At 55.1% G+C, this 8,678-nt stretch overlaps 1 long non-coding RNA gene across 3 annotated transcripts; it reads left to right on the top strand.

Annotated features, from left to right (window-relative positions):
• The first annotated feature begins 2,904 nt into the window (after positions 1 to 2,904).
• Positions 2,905 to 7,288, top strand: LOC122241978. 3 transcript variants are annotated; one of them, XR_006222096.1, is made up of 5 exons: positions 2,905 to 3,074; positions 3,622 to 4,253; positions 4,357 to 4,492; positions 5,475 to 5,548; positions 7,055 to 7,288. It is a non-coding gene; the product is annotated as an uncharacterized LOC122241978 (long non-coding RNA). The 3 variants fall into 3 exon arrangements; XR_006222097.1 differs by adding an exon at positions 6,402 to 6,584 and having other exon boundaries at positions 2,905 to 4,253; XR_006222095.1 differs by having other exon boundaries at positions 2,905 to 4,253.
• The last annotated feature ends 1,390 nt before the right edge of the window (positions 7,289 to 8,678 follow it).

Raw genomic sequence — 8,678 nt, 5'->3', positions numbered from 1 at the left:
ACACCCGCAGACTGGGCCGTGAGCAGGCGGGATGGATCTCTGTTCCGTCACGTTTCAGAAGCGTGATCTTGAGCGAGCTGTTTAATCTTTCTCTGTCTTGGCGTTCTCATCCGTGAATTAGGGAGAACAGTGGCAGCCTCGATCCTCTGGTTGTTGGGCCTACAAACTGAGCCAATGTAAAGTGCCGAAAATAGTACCTCACTTGTTTTTATAAGCAGTCATCCGAGTGGAGATGTTTGGATACTAGTGGAAATTCAAAGTTTGGCTCAAGAAGAGATTGGGGTCAAATATGTGAATTTGGGAGTCATTTGCCTGTTGCTGGTATTTGAAACCATGGGCTTTGCAGTGGATATAGATACAGATGAGCAGAAGGGTAGGGATGAAGCCTGGGGGCTTCTGGCAAGGGGTGCACAGGAGGAGGGGGAGGGGGAGGAGGTGAGGGAGATGGGGGAGGAGGAGGGGAGGGGGGGAGGAAGAGAAGGGGAGAGGGGGAGGAGAGGGAGGAGGGGAGGGGAGAGGAGGGGGAAGGGGCCCAGGAGGAGGAGGAGGAGGGGGCCCAGAAGGAGGAGGGGGGGGAGGAGGAGGGGAGAGGGAAGAGGAGGAGGGGGGGGGGAAGAGGAGGAGGAGAGGGGGAGGAGTGGAGGAGGGGAAAGGGAGGAGTGGAGGAGGGGGAGGGTCTAGCAATACCCATCTTAAAGGGGTCTGTTGAAGGAGGAAACCAGGAGGGTCTGCTGGCCTGGAGTCCAGGGCTTCCTGAGTGAGCCTTATGATGGCCGAGGAGACTGTGAGGGGGTGTCACAGAGGATGTCACAGGTAGAGGACTCTCTAGGGGAGCTTTGTTAAAACAGGGCGGAATTGTTGGCAGAAGCTGGAGGGGCCATGGGCTTGAGGGAGTTATGTAATTTGGGTTTTTAAATGGAAACGATTACGGTGCGTTTATGGGCTAAGGGGCAATCCAGTAGAGAAGGACAAATTTATAATATGTTGGAAAAAGGGTAATTGCAAGAGGCAAGTCCTTGAGAAGGTGAGAGGGGTTGTTGAAGGAACAGGACCTCTGCACGTGGGAACTGACTCACTTCAAAAATATTTCTCAGAGACATGCTGCCCTTTTGAAAGGAGGGCATAAAATAAAAGATAATTTTGTGCTCAGTCCAAGAAACTGGGGAATCGTGCCCTAGGACTTAGGATCAGTTTCTTATTAGCTTACGGTGTTTAAACATGCCTTGGGGCATCCTTACAGAAAGATATATGTGGAAATGGCATTTTTCTTTATTAAAACAATTCACTTATAAATTTTTTTAATGTTTAGTTTTTGAGAGAGAGAGAGAGAGAAAGAGAGAGCGCACAAGTGCGTGAGCCGGGGAGGGGCAGAGAGAGAGGGGGACAGAATCCCAAGCAGGCTCCAGGCTCCGAGCTGTCAGCACAGAGCCCGACGTGGGGCTCGAACCCACAAACTGTGAGATCGTGACCTGAGCTGAAGTTGGACGCTTAACCGACAGAGCCACCCGAGTGCCCCTACAATTCACTTATCTCTAAAAGTGTCATTAACTTAACTAGAAGTTGGCACCTTTAGTCACCAAACTTGGTACCACAGCAGAGGACCAGCAAGATTCGCCTGCTGTTTTGTGCTTCATTTGTCTTACAGTATCTAGAAGGATGGTGGTGTTGCGTCCAGGAGAGCCCCCACCTCCTGAGGCGGACAGGTGTTGCTTGGGCCCAGTTATGCTGAAACGTCATCAGGGCGGCTGCATTCGCTGAAAGTTACCTGTTCAAGGGGCGCCTGGGGGGCTCAGTCGGTTGAGCGTCTGACTTCGACTCAGGTCGGGTCATGATCTCATGGTTCGTGGGTTCGAGCCCCACGTCGGGCTCTGTGCTGACAGCGCACAGTCTGGAGCCTGCTTTGGATTCTGTGTCTCCCTCTCTCTGCCCCTCCCCTGCTTCCTCTCTCTCTCAAAAGTAAATAAAAATGTAAAGAAAAGTTACCTGTTAAAATGGTAAAATCTCTTCCTTGCGTGTTGGTTTTTGTTGTTTGTGGTTATCTGATTTTTTTTTTTAGGTGTGGAGTTTTGAAATGTCAATGTTCTCTGTAGTTCAGCCAAGGGGATGAAGTGTATAGAAGCCCCCCCGACTCCCTGTGTGCCCATCGTCTGTGCCGGGGAAAGGGGAAAACTGATTTCCACTGCCCTGGCACCCTTGCCCGCAGTGACAGGTTCTGTGTGAGTCATCGTGGAAGGACACACTCTGGAGGAGAAGGCCTCTGCCTCCTTGGGCCAGTGTTCCAGCTGGAGGCTAAACCGGGCACCGGGGCATCCTCGAAGCTGCTTTGTCTGTGCGGTGACCAAAGGCACGAGGGCTGCGGCAGATGGCGTCCCGGGGCTGTGCCTTCTTGAGGCGTCGCTCTGCACAGGGGCCTCTCTCGGGAGGGGTGCCGCGCTGAGGCCCGGAAGAGAGATGAGCTCTTCTTCCTGCCCAGAGAGGGGCCGAGGGCATTCCCTGCCCGAACCCTGCTTATTGGAGCAGCTGGGGGGTGGGCAGTAGCCCCCGTCCAGCCGTTGATGGGGGGGCGTGGTGGAGGCAAGGTTGAGGCGTGCAGGGCCCGGCTCTGCACCCTTCCAGATGGCGGGAAGGCTTTGGGGGGAGGGGTGGTGGGGTGCCGGGGTGCCAGGGTGAGCGGGAGTCAGCAGGGTCTGGCGGTGGGTCGAGTCCAGGAGATGAGGAGACCGGAGGGATTAAGAAGTGCCCTTGGAGCTCCCTGGCTTGCCATGATGCTCGGTGGCAGAAGGACCCGAGGTGAAGGGTCTTCACTTACGGGCGTCATCTCACAGCGGGTTCTCTTCGAATCTGCAGTTTGCTCATCCCTTGGTGTGCGACGTGCAGAATGTTAATATCCTTCCGTGTGATCAGGAGCCTGCGTACCATGTTGTTTGTAAAACACAGACAGGTGCACGTGTGGAAGCTGCCGTGACACGGAACTGTCCGGAGCTGAGAGTCCCGGGTACCTAGTTATTCCTCACGAGTGTTCCCTTGAGCGTGGGTCACCTCTGTGTTTCAGACGAACTGATGTAAGGGGCTCGGTAAGTTCTGGGAGAGCCGGGTGGTGTTGGCTAACGCATATGAAGCTCTCCCGTGTGTCAGGCATGTCGGAGCGAGCTTGATCCAGCCCGCTGCTCGTGATGCTCTGAGGGGGCTCCCCTCCTGTGGAACTGTCCTCACCCTCTGCTCCGCACGCTCCTGCCCCGGGCCTCCTTCCACCTGTTCCTGACCGTCAGCCAAAGCAGAGCCCTAAGTGGGGAGGACGGGTCCATCACTCTCCTGCTCGGAGCCCTGCAAGTTCCCCCATCTCAGTCCCCCCAGGGGCCCGCTGTCCCCTCTGGTCACCCCTCTGGCTGTGGGGTCTGGGCTTCACCCCTCTGCACCCTCACCTCTCACCCACTGTGCCCTGCTGTCCCTCCGTATCCACTCCTCCTCCCTCCCATCAGGCTGCCCTCTGAGCAGAAGCCTCCGGAAGGCGGGGGTCTTGCTCTGTCTCCCTCCTGAGGGCTCAGAACGGTGCATGGCAGAGAGGAGGCAGTCGTCAGTGTCTGTGGACAAATGACTAACGTGTTCTTACTTTCTGCGCAGGTAGGAAGTGGCGAGCCGATCGAAGCTGTTTGCCTGCCTCCCGCACTGCCCCTCCCATGCTCCTGTTGTACTCGGTGAATCAGTCATCTATTTATGCCCCGTATGTCTGTGTTATCTCCAGATTTTTGTGCTTTTCTTCGTAGAATAGAAACATTTACAAAACATTCAAAATTGTTCTAAAACCATGAAGTACGGTAGAGTAAATTAGTCTGTTGCGAACAGGGAGCCCTCAACCTACGAGAGCAGCTGCGTCCTGCTGCTGCCATTTGAACCCCGGAGGGCAGCCCTACAACTGAAAAGCGTTCTCTTAAGTAATGACCGTCAGGGACGTAACGGATATAGCGACATTGTGACAGAAATGAGAATATGAGTAATTCTGGGAGGTTTCAGAAAAGCAGCCAAATATGATGAAAAACACCTGACTCGGCGGTGGAGGCTTAACCGGTTTAAAACCTGGAGAGAAGGCGGCTTGTAAGGTGCTTGGTGGAGGAGGAAGCGAGAGTGTCCCGGAGTGTAGGAAGCTGGGGATTTCGTCCCGGCTCTGCCTCTGAACTTGCTGGGCCATCTGCTTCCCACCCTGCCGCAGGCTCCTGGAGCGGAAAACAAGGGCGGTCACGTTGGTGACTTCCAAGGTTTGTTCCATTTCTAGGAGACTCTCGTATGCAAGAGTAAAATAATAAATTCTGAGGGTTTCAGGGGCCATTCAGCGAGCTGTTGAATAAATGTTTATCCTAGAACCTGTGCGCAGTCCTGTGTTGAAAGTGGGCAATGTCCCGTCCCTTCGCGGCTGCTACGGTCCGCCAGAGGCTAGCGCCTGGCACAGGGTATCCTGTCCCCCCCCGCTCTGGACCAGGCAGCTCTGCTGAAAGAGGTGAGGTGCGGGAGGAGGGGGGTCAGGAGGCAGCATCTCGGGGGTGGAGGAATGGGTTCTGGCTCCAGGGGATTCCCTTGTTCCATTTTCTTAGTCTTAGGGGACTAGACTCTGTTGGTTGTCTGGAACTAAACTGAGCGAGGATTGTTTTCAGGTGCGTTAAGTCTAAAGCTTATCGTACAGATCATTCCCTGGGAGGCGGTATTGAGTCAGCCCCCCTGCCGTGACATCATAGAGTTAGGAACTGAGCTTGTTAACGTATCTGTTGGTCAGGCTGGGGGTAAGTTTGGAGCTTGCCTCGTATTCTGTGCCTTTCTGTGCAGGCCGCACACACAGACCCAACTTCTTTTTCTTGTTTCGGCTCGGCGTGCGTGAATTCTCTGGTTCTCTGGGTGTTCGCGCGCTTGGTTCTCCTGAGGAGAGGGATTTACTCGAGGACACGGGTAGCTCTCCGCCCTGTGCGTGAGGCCAAGGAGCAGGTTTCCTGCGGGGCCGCGGGCCCCCTCTGCCCACACTCACCCCCCCACCTGGCACCCGGCTCTCCTCCATCTCCGTTTCTTCTCTTGTGAGGAGTTGGTTCTGCCGGGCACCTGCTTTGCCAGCTTTCTCTCTTTTGAGGCCAGCCTTTGTGTCGGTCGGTGCGACCTGCCTCTGATGTGTGCCGGGGCTGTGTGAGGGCAGGGCTTCTGCCTTAGGAAGGGGGGCTCACTCAGGGGGCGTCCCCAGGTAGAGACGGGGAGTAGGGTCCTGTGTGAAGCGCTCACTATCCGAAGACTGACGGACAACGGTGAGACTTCACTCAGATGCTTCACGTGGTCTAGACCTGGGCTCGATCTGAAGAGGGACCTACGTGCTCAGGCCACCGTCTACAGAGCAGCGATTTGAGGGGTTACGTCTGCTCTGTCCTGGCGATGCGTGACATCAGTCGCGTGAAACTGTATGTTTATTAGTCTGGATTGTTTCGAATTTGATTCTTTTTCAGAATAGGAATCTACCCCAAATAATAGTCCAACAGAGAGGTCACTCTTGAATCCATGATCCGCGCTGGCTTTTACGGTATGTTTCTGTCATAGCACGGTGCTCTTGGGCGGGCCGCCTCTTTTGTGGTTGGCAATGCAGTAAAACTTTACTTTCACCGAAAAGTTATCTAAATGTTTCAAGGGCCTCGTGTAGTCATTTTTTAGGTTAACAGTTTCAGGGCTGTCGCGGCACATGCAGTAAACTGCGTCAGCTGGAAGCCGCTTTGGGAGTTGGGGCTGCAGAATCTTAATCCAGGAAGATGTGCAATTCATGGGAACGAATCACAGGAATTCGGAGCAGTGATAATTTGGGGTCAGAGAGTTCAACCTAGATTTGCCCATCACCGAAGACCTATGGAAAAGTCACTCCCGTCACCTTTTGGCTGGTTTCGGCAGTGGTGCGAGGGAACGCCCTCTCAGGACTGCTGGCTGCGTGTCCTGAGTACGTGGTGCAGTGTCACCCGAATGTAGCTCGCGCTCTCTTCACTTCTTGTCACTCCTACTCTGGGGGTTTTCCCTCATTAACGTTTTTTGTGTCACGCAGTAGAGGGCTTTCACCCACATGCACATGAACGAGTGACATCGTTGATCGTTCTACTATGAAGCTTTCTATTCTTTGATTTTCTCCCTCTGACGAAACTGCGAGCGGCCTGATATTTTCATAGAAAGAGCGGGTGTTGCGCAAACCGGCAGAGTATTCTGGAGGGAGCGGAGAGCGCCGTGTGCGGTGTCCCCCAGCTCCCCTTAAACTCCCTGTGTGGGGGGAGGGCCGGGCAGGGAGAGGGGGGTTTGATGAACTTAGGTGTTTCTCACCGCAAGCCCTTGCCGTAGGAAAGGGAGTTTTCTTCCCTTTAGTTCCCAGACTTTTGAGCCGGGACCACCCTGTGCAGGGTACGCTGGGTTCCTGGGACAGAGCCCGGCTGTGAGTGGAGGAGCCAGGATGTGGGAGAGCCGACCTGTGTTTCCCAGTCCCGCTGATCGTTGGGAGAAGCGGTGCCGTCGCACGTGCGACCCAGCTGTCTGGGGGTGCACCTTTCTGAGTGCTCTGAGGGGACGTGCTCGGGAAATAACAGGTGGGGGAAGCTCTGTGAGGAGGGTTTGTTTTCTTTTGTGTATAAGCGGCTGTCATGAGATGTACCCTCTGTAGACAAGACAATTCAGTGACTTTCACAAATGTCTGAGTTGTGCAGCCTTTACCACAGTCCGGTTTTAAGTTTTTTTCAAGTTTTCTTTGAGAGAGAGGGAGACAGAGCGTGAGTGCGCACGCACAAGTCGGGGAGAGGCAGAGACAGCGAGGGAGAGACGGAATCCCAAGCAAGTTCCGCAGTGTCAGAACAGAGCCCGATGCAGGGCTTGAACTCACAAAGCTGAGCCCAGACCAAGAGTCGGACGCTTAACCGATTGTGCCACCCAGGTGTCCCACCAGAGTCCAGTTTAAAAAAGTTTCCGTCACCCCGGAATGTTCCTGTGTTTGTGTGAATTCCCATTCCAGCCGCAGGCCTTGGCAGCCACTGATCTGTGTCTACAAATCTGTCTTTTCTAGACATTGCACTTCAATGGAATCATTGCAACCTGTAGTCTTTCGGGTCAGGCTTCTTTCCCTTAACAAGGCTTTTGGGGTCCGCCCATGTTGTGGAATGGATCGACACTTTGTTCCTGTCACTTGCTCGGTGGTCCTGCCTGCGTGGATCCAGCACATCCTTTCTGTCCCTTGGCCGGGGCTGGGCGTTAGGGGTGTTCGCACTTTCCGACTACTGTGAATAAAGCTGATCCGAACATTAGCAAACACGGCTGTGTGTGGATATGTGCTCGCGTGGGTGTGGGCTTTGAAATGGGGTTTAAGATAAAAACATTTCACTGTTACGGACAGTGCTAGTAAAGACCATTCGCTAGATTTTGGGTGGCTTGCTCACCACGTCTGTCTCCGTGCGCTGAGCTTCTTGACTCGCGTGAACCTTTTACTTCCAGGGTGAGATGTCACAGTCCTGATGCGGAGCGTCGGCTACTAGGGTGGCTTATGCTGACAGCCCTCCGTGTCGGGCCCCGCAGATGAGCTCTTTCCCTTCATTTGACTGTTTATTTCCTCCGCCTGAGGAGATCAGTGCTGTGTGCTTGGGCACGAAAACACCCCATTCGGCCTGCGGAACCCCGTGTGCCCGGTGCTTCGCCCCAGCATTCTCCCTTCTAGGAGTCTAGCTTGAGGGCGCACCTCCAACTCTATGGAAACACATATGGAAATGACCTACGTATCCGTGCAGGTGTGTCGACCACGGCACAAAGTGCCACCTGCAGGATGGTACGGCCTCTGTGAACTGATTCGAGGTGACTTCCAAGACCCAGGGAGCGAGCGAGGCACGCTGCCAGAGGGTGCTGTGCTCTGTCCACCAGGAAGAAGGGCCGTGGGAAGACACGGGCGCGGCTGCGCGTTCGTGCCAAAGGGAACGGGACGGACGAGCCGGAGCCAGGGGCTGGACTGGTTCCACGGGGGTGGGTGGGAGGGGCTGGGAGGGACAGGGGAGTAGACTCGGCTGCAGGTGTGGGGGCGCGGTGCCCCTCCAAGCACACCGCTCGCTACAGCCTGACTCTGGGAGCCACTGCGCTGTTTACACACGCCCAAATGAAGCACATTAACTTCAGCCAGGAGGTGGGGGGCGCTAAAGTGGAATACACACAGAAGCAAACCTCAGTGTCCCCACAAACGACAACGGAGCCACAGGAAAAGGGACGGGAAGAAAGGTGGCAGCCTCATCTTGGAAGACGGCATTTTGGCTGCATTCTGTGAGGCTGAGGACTGTACAGAACCGTGCTTGTCATGGGGTTGAGGTTCGCAGGGTGAACCTACTCTGTGTGCACCCAGGACCGAACAGGTCGTCCGTCTGGGTGGGCGACCAGAGCCAGGTCGCAGTGTAAACCCACGGTCTCTAACGTGTGCACATCGGGATAGGTGTGTACAGGGACGCGCAGAGATGGATGTGAGCATGAGGGTTACACGCACGTGCCCTGGGTCTCCGTCCCCTGACAGGCCCCAGCAATGGCGAGTATGCCCAGATATCATCCTCCGATAGGAAGGAACAGGTGCAGCCAGGACACCTGGCCGTGCAGACAGTAAGGAGGTGCTCAGGAAGGGTGGGGTGTGTCGAGAGGGCACGGGGGCCCACCCCAAGCGG

Source organism: Panthera tigris, chromosome C2 (assembly GCF_018350195.1).
Source record: "Panthera tigris isolate Pti1 chromosome C2, P.tigris_Pti1_mat1.1, whole genome shotgun sequence".
Classification (NCBI taxonomy): Eukaryota; Metazoa; Chordata; class Mammalia; order Carnivora; family Felidae; genus Panthera; species Panthera tigris.
The sequence above is the reverse complement of the archived record's forward strand: the minus strand, read 5'-3'. Positions and strand labels throughout refer to the sequence as shown.